Consider the following 13530-nt stretch of genomic DNA (forward strand, 5'->3'; position numbering starts at 1 on the left):
AATTGGAGAAAATAATCATGCTGATTAAAAGATCGCACAAGAAATCATACATACAATGTACGCGGATTAACCTTAAGTTTCCATATTCCATAAAATCAAGCAGATATTCAATATCATAAATACACGACGTTTCTGGGCTACTAAGAAGCAGCCAAGAAATGTCGTGTTGTAAATAATAAAGAAGTTGTACATCCATACCATACGTTGTTACGTTTCCTTCCAACTTCAAAATGCCCATCAAGCGTCTACATGTTGATCAGTTTACAGTGCAAACAATATGAAAAGTTACCCATGATTAAATGTAGTGATTAGGATGTAGTTGTGTGGCATTTCACCAATAAGCGTGCTCGCACGCACGCACACACACAATCAAGTCACCAGGAAAAAACGGGAGCTCATGGTGCAAACAAAAAGTAGGTCACTTAGTTCGCTACTCGCTGTTAGTGAGAAAATAATCAATTAATCCTGCTTAGGTGGAGTTCATCTTGAATAGCCCCAGCCCATACAAATGCAACAAAATAACAAATAAACAAACACATGCACAAAACCCATTGCATAAAAAGGCTACACAGCGTGCAAGTTTAATATTGGATCTAACAACAGTTGTTTAATGTGGGAGAAATTCAGAATTATAGATATGGTCTTGAAAAAACACCAAGCATATCCGGAGCATGTTTGGATCCATAATTACGGGATCCTGGCACGTTATACAAAGCGTAAGCCTCTGAAAATAGGAAATCTTTATGGCAATATATAACTCGTATATACTGAATTAGCTCCAGTGAGCTCGGAGATTCCGAACCATTTGGGGTCTAGACTGGCTTCATTTTGGACTATTGCATTACAGAAGGGGCTGGGCCGAAAGTTTGGAGTATGAGACTACTGGCATGTGTAAGGTCCCAGCGATACAGAGGGAATGTGGTTCTTACATGGAGGGAAACGCATTTAAAAAACCTAATCTCCTAGTAATATCAGCATTCATATTTCGAAAAATTAATATATAGATCTGAGCAATCAGAAGATGTCCTTCATTTGAAACACACTTAGCTGATCACAGCTGGTGGCTTCATAATATCTGTTGGAACAATGCAGCTGACTACAGCTGACTTGGTAATGTTAATCTAGGTGAGGTCTGTCAATATGTTAGAGCTGACGTTGTGCTGTCATCGCTCATCAGCTGATGAAGATAATGATTCACGTGAGCCAATTCCATGATGCGATAACTATTGTCGCTCTCATTCACTCTCTGCTTGAAGGACAACGTAGTCATGCGAGATACTGAAATCTGAAAATGAACGACAGGTGGTCTTTTAGTATCTATCTAGACGAGGTCACCCACTACTGTCAATATGTATAGACGATTCAAGGTTTTCCGCGCAAAATATAATTCTAAAGCATCTGTCAACGTATATACTATCTTCTGTGCGTGTATTGAATAGCTGATAGTAATCAAATGCAACTTGACAATTGGCTCTCTGAGGTACAACGTATGCAGAGACCAGAAACGATATTGGTGACATACATTCTGTTGTCAATAATAGGATTTGGAATGATCTACAATAGATATCATGAGACTGACTATGCATTTATTCACTAACCATTATCACAGCGAACTAATGTGATCGGTTGGTCGTTCTCATTTACTTGTTTGATTCATGCCATCGTATCCCACTTGTGAAGATCGATGCTAATAGAGTCATGACCATGCTATGTGTAACTGTTTTGTGTATATCATGACATATTACTAACACCGAGGTATGCATATTTTTATGAACGTTATAGTAGAAGCAAGATGTTTATATGAATATTGTCTAGAATTTCTTTGAGTTGTCCATTAACGTAGGCACTTAATGTTTTGTTTTAAAGAAGTACGTTTCTGTCGTAATATATCTTCATCAAATATTCCTCTGTTCCTCTGTGATAAAGTTGCAAATAAGTTAAGACTTAATTGTTTCCCTGGACCTTCTTCAAGATATCTGTGCGTGTAAACATTTATGTACAGGAAGGTGTTGCTGCAAGAGGTTGAACCTGTTGTGTGCTTCAGCATGTGGATGTGGACTTGAAACATGTTCCCGTGATCTTGACAATGTTGATATTGACTAACATGTCATCCAAAATTTCCTTCGGGATAATAAAATATTATCTTATCTTATCTTAACTGGGAATATACTATGACTATTAAAAACAATAAATACGAACTGATATGAAGGCAATGTTGTTTGCGTTATGATGACATGACTGTTTGTATATTTGGTAGTAAGATACCATAACGCCTTTCTCATCAGTGTGTCATATATTTTACAATGTATTAATAATTGCCGGTGTAAAAGAAATCAAGAAAACCAAAGTCGTAATATTTCACATTGTACACAGAAAAATGGCACACCATAATGTCACTTGTAAACCTTCCTTTAGGATGTCATACTATTATCAATCAGCTTTAAGGGTTTCACGGCATGTCAGTGCAATACTGACACTTATCAAAACATATCTCCTTCTGACAGCTAAATTGTTGTTTCTGCCAGAATGTCAATAAACGCAAATTTATATGATAGTTCAACAGTATCTTCGACATATTTAGTATTGTTGATACTTTGTAAAGCATGGAGGTGAAATTCTCTTATATGTTGCTGATCTAAATACAAAGTACCAACCTTTGGTTTCCTTGTAATGGTTTTTTTATGCATTAAGTGCCAACCAAAGGTATATATGATCTTCAAATGATATAGCTGAATCAGAAAAACATAATTTTGGAAAGAAAAATGCCTTTAATTTGTAACGTTCAACTCATATTTTCTCATCAAATGCCCTTTCTATCAAAATTTACCTTTGACCTTACCAAAATATTTTTGCGATGATCATATATGTTATTTTATTTGTCTACAATTTTAAATCATGATCTGAGCATTCCCAAACTACTATTTTGATGAAAATCAGTCAATCCAAACCAGAGTTATTAAATTAAACCATCCAGTTTGGTCGCCAGAACTGCACCACATTTTCACAATTTTGGGGGTCTGGCTTCTAGACTAATGGCCCAGAACGTTGTCCGTAGCTCTGTAAATGCGATGTTAATACCATACTTCGATGTAGAGCGTGGCTTCCATGTAAATGACATTATGACATTATGACACTGATGTAACATGCTCAGGCAATTTTCCCCATAATGTTTCTTTCTTCAAGATATACCTAACGCACAGAGACAAAACAAAGTGTACCGCTCATTACATCAGTGAAATTCGTCCGTGAGTAAGCAACCATTGGGAATGCCTGTCTGGGATGATAAAAGTTTATCTGATAAGTATCCTGGTCAGTTGAGTATCTTAACTGATTTAAAATCTACCTGTACCAAGTTGCAGTTTCTTAGTTAAGTAACTAAGGTAGTTATATTTCCCATCATTACATGTGTCATCAAACCATCACTTATACCCTTACAATGTTATCTGATCCATTTCATCACACAACATATATCTCATTCGATATCTTGAAGCTGCATATGATAGCATATACAATCTTACTGAACCAGTTCTTTTTGAAGTACGAAATCAATTTCCTTCTTCAAATACAACGAGTGTTCCAAGATCCATGTTCATTATGTTTACAAACGACATGATTGTAAATAACCATCAGTTTGGATGCTGTATATGATTGCTGTACACAACGTGGGTTCAGTTTTAATGGTTTATTGCATACTGTTCGTCAGAGATGGGGAATTACATTGAAACTATAAGCAAGGTTTGTGCCTTGAGACTTTGTTTGGCTTGTAGGGTTACATATGCCAGAGATATCAAGAAAATCTTTACATGTTACTGAGATACTTTCTTGTCTTAAAAAGTGTCTATTAAAATCATTAGTGGTCATATACCACTTGTTAATAATATCAGTTGTATGCTTCTCTCGAGGGTAATACGGTCTGATGTACGCCTCTTTGTAGCAGTGTTATGTGAGCCGGTAGGCGAGGGATCACACATGATACAAAGAGGCATACATCAGACCGTATTACCCGAGGGAGAGACATACAACGCATTTATCTTACCGCCATGTTAAACGTACAAAATATCGTTTTATTTTATTTGGAAGATCGCATGTTATTTTATTGAAGGTAAGATAATATCTATTTGTAACATTTGTATATATTGTCTGTTTTACAATACATTCACAGTCATATCTTGACTATGTGAACAACATTTACCAGAATTCAAAAGTATTGCAAAATCGTAATTAAAAGCGAAATTGCACCATTTATTTATACATTCGGATGGCTCAGCACAAACCAAATTCAACCCTCTTAAGTGATAATAAACAAGCTTCCCCTGCCTGTACAATCCACTCCGTTGGTCAATTTGCTTGGTGGACTGGAGCATGTTAGTAATCATAAAGTGTACAGAACGAACCGTCAGCTCAGCACAAACCAATTTGAACACACTTTGATTATAATATACATGTCACCGTTTGTACAATCACCCCTGTCTGTTAATCTGCTATGTGCATCAGGCCATAATATCTACTCACATGCTTTGCAACGCGCGAGGAAAAGTACAAAGCAATTCATCTCCCTACCTGTCAATATCATTGCAAGGAGAGTATGTCGTCCCGCTATCACAGCATAGTGGTAATTGAAGCTCAAGGCCAAATTTCAGTAATGTTACACGCCACCGTAGCACGACGTAAAGAACTCTATTTAGCCCATACAGGACAGTCATATATCAGTTCATACTAATTTTAAGCCTTTTGCCAATATATACAGGGAATAACAAAATCCCATCTAAACAAAATTGTTTAGGTCTTATATATCTCATCAAAACAAAGTTGTAAATTAAGCTTCGTAATGTATTCATTACATGACACATACAAGCTTGTATATCTATCTACAGTTTGTTGCAGTGGAAATGAAAACAGTATATATAATACAATACGTTATATATCGTTTACCTCTTAAGGTTACTCGTTGGTGGATGGTGAGTCATCAACCTACGCACAACTAACACTGGTACTTACATATACCAGTAGAAAACCATTATGAACTTTTTCAGTAATGGAGCCACATCCTTGACATTAGGATGTCCCTGAACAAATCGTTATGTGACTATTGCGAGACGCATTTAAACTAATTAGCACCAGGGAGTGGTGATTTAAACGTTTGTTCGACTAAAATTTCTCACATTGGTGCATTGCATTAATTGAATTTGTGGTGTCTCCGGCGAAGGTATTCCTGGAATGATGCTGAAAGCGACATTTGCGACCAATCAAATTTTGCACTTACCTCCAACCCTGCAAATTAGTCCAGATAGAACAATTTCCTGGGTTGGAATGTTGGTAGATTTACGTGCGGGACAAACTCCACAATCGCTTTAACAATCACTGGAGATGAGATCTGAGGTCATATCTCTCTTGGAAATGTTCTGCCGGTAAGGCAGGACATAGAATAAATTTCGTTGTAAAAGGCAGAGAGCTAGTTGGCAACCAGCTGACTCCTCTGTGTTTCCTTCCATTGATCACTTTGTTGCTATTAACACATGCTTAACAATTTGATCCGAGTCAAAAAGCGATTTAATTATTCAATATATCCTACTGATAATGTTAAATAGGAAGTCAAAACTGTTTTCCTAAAAAGAAACCAAACAGAAAGTACCAACCCATAAGAAAAAAACCACCGAACCTTGACCTGATTACTGGACTGTGTGTTCACAGATATTGGGTGGACTCCCGTATTCCATTACAAATAGCTAAGTGGTGTGTATTTGATGTAGTAATACGAGACCCATTTATTTAATTATTTATGACCATAAAACTCAAATAAAATCATAATATATTTATGATAAGTCTTATAATGTCCAGAGGACTAGTGTCTCACAAATGGAGTATGATCGGGACTAATAGTGAGTGAGTATGGTTTTACGCCGCGTTTAGCTATATTCCAGCAATGGGTAATCGAACCCTGGTCTTCGGCGTGACGAGCGAACGCTTTAACCACTAGGCTACCCCACCACCCCTGAAACTATACGAGGTTCTGATGAGTGATGGTATGTGGATGTGAAACACCTCACTTACTAGTATAGTTTGATGCCGGGCTGTTATGTGAGAACGTGTTCAATTATACGTAGTACCAGCTATATGTGCCTTCGACAGTGTGTAATAAACAATTATTTGACGATTTTAAACTTGACTTCAGTCTAACAGCATCACAACAATCAATACTGGCTGTGCCTTCACCACCACTATTCAGAAACATATGAGCTGCCGAGCAAACGGAATTGAAACTGTTAGAGTGTGAATAAATAAATTCTTTGGCCCAAAAAGGCAAACAGGTTGAATTCACAGCGAAAATCATCTGTAAGAAGTATAAGCATTCCAAGAAAAATTGCAGTTCTCAATTTTCTCTTTTAAGCGAAAATCATCTGTTAGAGGTATATGCCTTCAGAGAATGTCGTTATTCGTAATTTTCTCCTTTTTGATGAAAGCACGATGTAAGTTCATACTATGTATAAAAAGCAGGCGGTTTATCACAGAAGACACGAAGAAAATCCCAAGAAACAGAGAAGACCCGAGTCTTGGCATGACGCTGACGAAGGGTAACGCATGCATGCCCGTATTTCAATAAAGGTCATGTGCAGCTGACTGACCATTGCTGGACTATAGAATAGTTGCTTTTTTGGACTGAAGAAAAAAAATAACGTATCGTCTGTATTTTGTGAAGGGAAAAGTGACAGTTGTAAAAATGTTTCATTGGTTATTTTTAATTCACCCCAGACGCAATGAAGTTGTCTTTTGACTTCTACCAAAATTGATTTGAACGTCAACATACAGTTAATGAAAGGTATGTATATTCTCGTTTGATTTTATAAGCACACCACATGGTTGTATAATTTTGTTATCAGTCGATTATATTACCAATACCAATTTCTGGAGTTAAACGGGAATCGTAAAGAGATAACTTGCCAAAGCTTAGACGATAAATACTTTTACAGACTTTATAACAGTTTATTGAATCAATCTGCGAACATGTAACATGCCCAATAACAGGTAAAATATAAATGATACAAATATATTTGACGCACTGAGTCAAATATCAGATATCATACAACCCTGTCGGAAATCCTGGTATAGATAAGTGCCCAGTAGCCCATATTAGTCCCCTATAATAATAATAATATCATTTCTCTGGCTCTGAACTACACTCTTAACGCACACAACCTAATGGACATTATTACCCCGGTTAACCAAAGCTGCCCTTGAGGTGTTAGAAGGTTAATAGTCACATGACGTATCCCAACGGGTACCCATTCACTGCTGGGTGAACAGAGGCAATTTTGAACAAACTCACCTGCCTAAGGTGACACCACATGTTTCACGTGCGGTTCGTTGCGGGACAGGAACAGAAACCCTAGAGCCAAGCTGTAAAACACGGTCACCCATCCAAGGACTGTCAACTATTACGAAACTGGTTTTGGTTTCAGAAACTGGTGTCTCTTGTTATAAACGAGTATCCAGTTTCGGATACATGGTTTCAAAGAGAAACTAGTTTCTAGTTTTATAAACGAGTGGATGGTTTCACCATCCGGTTTCAAAATGGATACAAAAAAATGTCTCAGCTACTATATATGTGGAAGGAATTGGATGACAGCATTGCCGAAGGTAATTTTTTTGTCATTTTATCAGGGAATGAACAAATAATAAAGAGATGAGATGCTTATGGAGGTAAATATTTGCGTATAAGTAATTATACTGTACAAGCAATTATATGTATACAAGTTACATAAAATAGTCACGTTCAATAGACTGGGGTTTTAAATAATATGTTCCTTGTTCTGTTGATTTTTATCATTGTTTGGTTACAGAAACTGCTGCTCTATTTGGCCACCAAGATCAGCTGAACTTCGTTTCCGCCATGTTTGTTGTGAGGGAACGTGAAACCGAAACTGCGAAACCTGCCTCGGAATTTCAGAACCCAATTTTAGGTTTCGACATAATCTAGTGCATGGTTTTGCAGAAACCAAAACCGGTTTAGCACAATCGAATGGGCCCTGATTCGTAACCTGGACTCTGCCACAAGGCCACAAGGCTACACACTACCACCCTATGTCTCCAGGACTTGCATCTCGGTAAACCTGCTAGGTCGTAATTCAGTCTCAAGGCAACAGCACGCCGATTGTCAGCAATGTGGTATACCATAATGAAACATACTAAATTACTTTTAGACTTTGACAAAATGTTCCTTTGGAATACGTTGTTAAAATAAATATAATTTGTTTGTTATCTGTGTGTTTGTTATCTGTGTGTATAAGTCGCACTGGCGTGATGCTCGTGGAACATGATCTCCGCTTCCACTCTAGAATGCTAGGACAATGCTGTTTCGTGAGGCTGTAGACGAATCTGTTTCGGGTTGTAGTTGAGACATATATGTAATCGATTATTCTTTGACACTGACAATGTATGGCAAGGTTGACGTCCTCAAATCATTCGAAACGGGTTTTAGCCCCCTGCGTCAATTATTTCCGAAAAATATGAAAAAGTACTTTGCGTTTAAACAAAAAATTGTTCGGTCAATTTCAAATGTTCTTCAGATAATAAGATAACATACGTATGAATAATTCAAAACCAACTGTTCACTTGCCAAAAAATATTCGTTAAAAACAATAATGTGTAAAGTTACAAATATTCATGATAAGGGGCACATCAACATCAACTGCTCTAGAATTGCCAACACGATGGGACTACAGATTCAGTTCAGTTCATGGTCAGGTGCGTTTTTCGTTTCCACGTCTTCATTGTACATAGAACAACCATATTCTTTGAATTATTATTTGCAGTTGGCTGTTGCTGGACGTGGTCCAACAATATGGAATTTATATCTGGGAATGTCAAATGTTAAGCAATGCAGTTTTAAGAATAGAACATTCATATCGTAATTTAAACAAACTACTCGCCTCTCATGGCAAACAATATTTTCTCTTGGACCAGTTCTGGGTGCTGGTGTGCAAAGCGATCTTAGTGCTAAGGTGACCGTAACATTGACTTAAAGTAGTCTTAGCGCTTAGTGTGTTTTGTACAACGGCACCCTGGTCGTGACCATACGAGTAAGACTTGGTTTTCAGCAACCCATGCGTGGCTAGCAGGTGGTCACATGGTTCATGCACGTCATCGTATCCCAGTTTCATCGATGCTCATTATGTCAATCACTGGATTGTCTGGTCCAGATTTCAGACTGGCGTCAGAGCTGGGACATCGCTAATTGCGTTAAACAACAAACAAACAAACAAACGAACAAACAAACAGAAAACAAAATAAATCACGCTCGGAATAAAAAACCGTGAACCATTTACCAGATCCGAGGTTTAGATTTCTCAGATGGGAACCCAGTTAAAAAACAATGATGAAACAAGACTGATTAATGTGATACATGGAAACAAAGTTTAATTCTCTGTGAAGTAAAGTTGACCAATAAACTAATGCGTGCCCTGGTTTTGGGAAAGATGTTGCGTCAGTAAAAGAGGCTAATGTCTAATGTCTTTGTTAACAGCATTTGCCCTTCCTACGACATAAATGATATATAGAATAAATGCCTGAAGACCGTTGACATATTGAAAGTCGTTAGGAATTCAATATTGGAGGTGATCAGACATCTCTGAAACTTTCCCATTTTAAATCGGAGTCCGTCATCTATTATGATCTTATATATATTTTATTAACTATATATAAATAATTTAAACCATAATTGATGAATATGATACGTTGTTGCTTTAAAACTTTGATGATACCTCGAATCAATATTCAGACAAGAAGACAAAGTCATCATTATCCCCGCAACGGTAAAATATACATCATGAATATATCAACCCTTTATGACTATGTCAAATGTACGGTTTAATGTACCTCAGTAATGTTGATACTGGAAATAGAGTGGAACTTTTGATTTATGTCATTAGATTCTTGGATACCCACAAAGTGGAAAGAGAATAAAGTTCTGCTCCGAAAGAGAGCACCAACACCAATTTCAGTAGAAGTCAAACTTGTTGCCATGGAGACGCAAGACATATTTCATTGACAAATTTAAAATTACCAAAAGGCACCAGTTCACAACCAGACCTATCTATGTGCCAAATTTGGTGAAGAAACATTGAACGGTTTTAAGGTTCTGCTCTGGACGGTCGGACGCGTTGCGGGGGATAATTTGTATACATGTACACTTAAAAGTATTAGTGGTGCCCACGCCTAATTTACTCTTTCATGTAAAACAAGTTTAGTAGAATTAGACTAGAGGTTAAAAAACTGAGAGCTATTTTTGTTGTATTTGTTTGCTGTTCAACGTCGCACCCAGCGATAGTCGAGTCTGAACCAGGCAATCCAGTGATCAACCAAGTCAGCGAGCCTGACCATCCAATCCTATTAGACGGCTCTTATGACAAGCATGGTATGCTGAAGACCAATTCTAACCTGCATCTTCACGGGTCTGAGAAACATTGGTGTCTGTGACACATTTAACGAGGAAAAGGAGACACAGTGTCACGGGGCTTGGGCTTAGTAAGGTACTGATTAAATCGAACAAAGGTCTTCGTTCTGAGGAGCGAACTCTTTAACCACTACGCTACTCCGCCGCCACTTTAATAACAAGATCACATGGCCTCACTGTATTCTGTTCTGGTTAATAATGTGTATCTGCATCAATTGAACAAGGAAATCTTGAGCTCCGTTGAGGTTAAGAAATATTGAATGAGTCACATCAACTTGCTCACCACAAAAACATCTTGACAGATTTATTACCAAACAACAGCATGGTCTCACGGAGCACGTCACCAGTGCCGTTACGTAGAACCATGACGCCCACGATAATGCAGCAAGCGATTAAAAGTGGATTATCTTTCAGTTATAAAATTTAATGATGTATTCAAAAGGTCATTTATATTGATGGGTGACCCGTGCGGGAGAAGAATATATGGCCATAACTCTCTAACATATCAATTCTTTATGCCGGTGTATGCAAAATGTCATCCTTGTATCCTGAGCAGTTTCGAAAAGCACAGATTTGTCCCTTATCGATAATGTATTCCTTCGTCTTGCATGTAGTATGCATTCTTATATCCAGAACCTTATTGAGAAAAGTTCCCCACTGTGCGGGTTCAGTGTACCATGTTTAAACTAATATGGATAAATATAAGGTAAATATAACATATATTCACGATAGTGGTTTGACAAACTTACCAAGTGAGTTTAGGTTTACGCTGCTTGTAGCAATGTTCCAGCAACATCACAGAAATAGACTGGAGAAAGTGTACCAATGTGAGGAATCGAACCCGGATCTTAGGCGTGACGAGCGAACGCTATAACCACAAGGCTACCCCACCGCCCCAGTCATACAGCAATCAGCATGATATACTTCACTGGTTAGAAAGTAGATCCCCGTGACCAACCATCACAATATTCTCCACAAAACTGAATGGGAAGAGGATGAATGACTTCGAGTTTCTAATAACCCCTCAAGCAACATTCCTGTAGCTCCAGCCTTTGGTGTTGACATTTCCCACCTATTTAGGTCAAGTTAGGCATCTTTTACCAAGAGCATCCTATAACACTTGCCCTGAGGTTGTTTGATAAAGGTTACGACATTCAATTCCTTAGTAAACCTTACCAAAAGGTTCGTGGCAGACATCTGGACGACACATAAGAAAAATGACGCCACAGTGACCAAAATGATGTCAGATGCGATTATCTATTTTGACTTAAACCATATATTCCGCTTTTTGTTCAAGTGAACAATTGACTAGCAATTACATTGTGCTTATGATAATGCAACTTTAGAGCAGGCTACGAATTTTCGTGAACATCTGAAATCATCACTAGTTGAAAGTGATTCATTTATACATGATAAAGTCGGAATCTGTAATTGTTATGGATGTCAAATTCTTAAACATTGTTTTATACCCAATCAAGTTTATTTCGTTATTCCAGACACTGCAACCGTTCTCCCACGTCTACCCGTAAAGATCCGGGCTAGATTTGATCTTCAGTATCCCATGCTTGTCGTAAGAGGCGACTAGTGGGACAGGGAGGTCAGGCTCGTTGACTTTGTTGACACATGTCATCGTATCCCAGTTGCGTAGATCGATGCTCATGCTGTTGATTACTTACAGACCGCCGCCATGTAGCTGTAATATTGCTTAGTGCTACGTAAAACTAAACGCAATCAACCAATCAATCAATTTCACAATTCAGGCCGCATGGCCCATAGTAATGTGTAAGATAAAGTATAGTTAGGTCACATATCCAGAGTGTTACATCCAGAGTGTTTTATCACTTATTGTTATGGATAGACAAACATCAAAATACTATCCTTAACTACATACATTCCAAAATCAATATCTACAGACATTTTAGTGAAAATGGCAAACATTATTTACTTTCAAGGTTTCTTGACCTATGGTACATTCATCATGACTCATGGCGATACGGAACCTTTCGAACTGTATCTTTGATGATGATGGTGACCCTTGATATTAAATCAGTAAGCCGAAAGAAATGTATGGGGGCTATATGCATGTTATGATAGTATGAAGATTTCCTAGCATCGTGTGGTCTCATAGCAAAACCCGGTCAGATTTAGGCAACACGTAAGAATCGCTAATTTATTAGGTTTCAAAACAAGAAGTTATAAGCATGTCCTGCTCAAGCGGTAGCACAACACTATACATCAAGTGCCATTAAACACATTCTGAAAAAGTCTGGATGTCACAGCATAGGGACGTATAAGCATCATATTGACAAATGCCTCTGAATGTATGCCATCAAATATCAGGTATGACTTAACCAGGCCTTCAAGGATGTAGGATAATAAACGGGTTTAATGTATTACAGAGACTTAATGTCACAGTGTGCGTTATGTGGGGAAGCAACATCATGATTTATAAAAACAGAAAGATGGTCATTTTTTAGAACTTGCGGGATAGTTTAGCTACTTTAGGCTGTTTCATAACCAATCCGCTATATAATCCTTCATGTGACCCTCGGCTGTCAGAGAGCGGTAGCTGATCGTTAACTCGGGTCATTAGATGGGAAAGCGATCAAAATAATCATGATTGACTACCTTCGGTTATTCTACCTTCTGTTTTGGACTACTGATTTATCATCATTGCTGTAGGCGGCGAGCGTGGCATCAGTAGAAAGCCAGGTTAACGTTGGGATTACTCTTGTAAATTGACCATCGAGAGATCGTTAGATGCCTCAAGACGGATGTTATTGTAAAACAATCTCTGTGAGGACGCATAGACATACGATCCAGTGTCCACCCACGTAAACTTGACATTGACCTTTTCTCGACTGAATCACCAGTCTGTCATTGCCTTATAAGTCCACCTTCGCGTCACGAGATAGCCTCTGACATATTGTGTACGTCAGGATGGCTAAGAGAACAGTCTTGATACTTCGATATTTTGACTTTGACAATATTATTCTCTCATTAGGAACCCACGATTCCGGTTCAAAATCTGACAGCACCATGTTTGTGGGTTTCAGTGATGTCGTGATCGTCTAGGACCT

General features: G+C 38.0%; 1 long non-coding RNA gene across 1 annotated transcript; it reads right to left on the minus strand.

Annotated features, from left to right (window-relative positions):
* Positions 1 to 149: 149 nt before the first annotated feature.
* On the minus strand, positions 150 to 12750 carry LOC124289375. The gene is made up of 3 exons (XR_006901681.1): positions 12739 to 12750; positions 8109 to 8111; positions 150 to 245 (listed from the first exon to the last, which is right to left on the minus strand). It is a non-coding gene; the product is annotated as an uncharacterized LOC124289375 (long non-coding RNA).
* Positions 12751 to 13530: the final 780 nt, after the last annotated feature.

This window comes from Haliotis rubra, unplaced genomic scaffold (assembly GCF_003918875.1).
Source record: "Haliotis rubra isolate DU_JTF1 unplaced genomic scaffold, ASM391887v1 Scf44, whole genome shotgun sequence".
NCBI classification, from domain to species: domain Eukaryota; kingdom Metazoa; phylum Mollusca; class Gastropoda; order Lepetellida; family Haliotidae; genus Haliotis; species Haliotis rubra.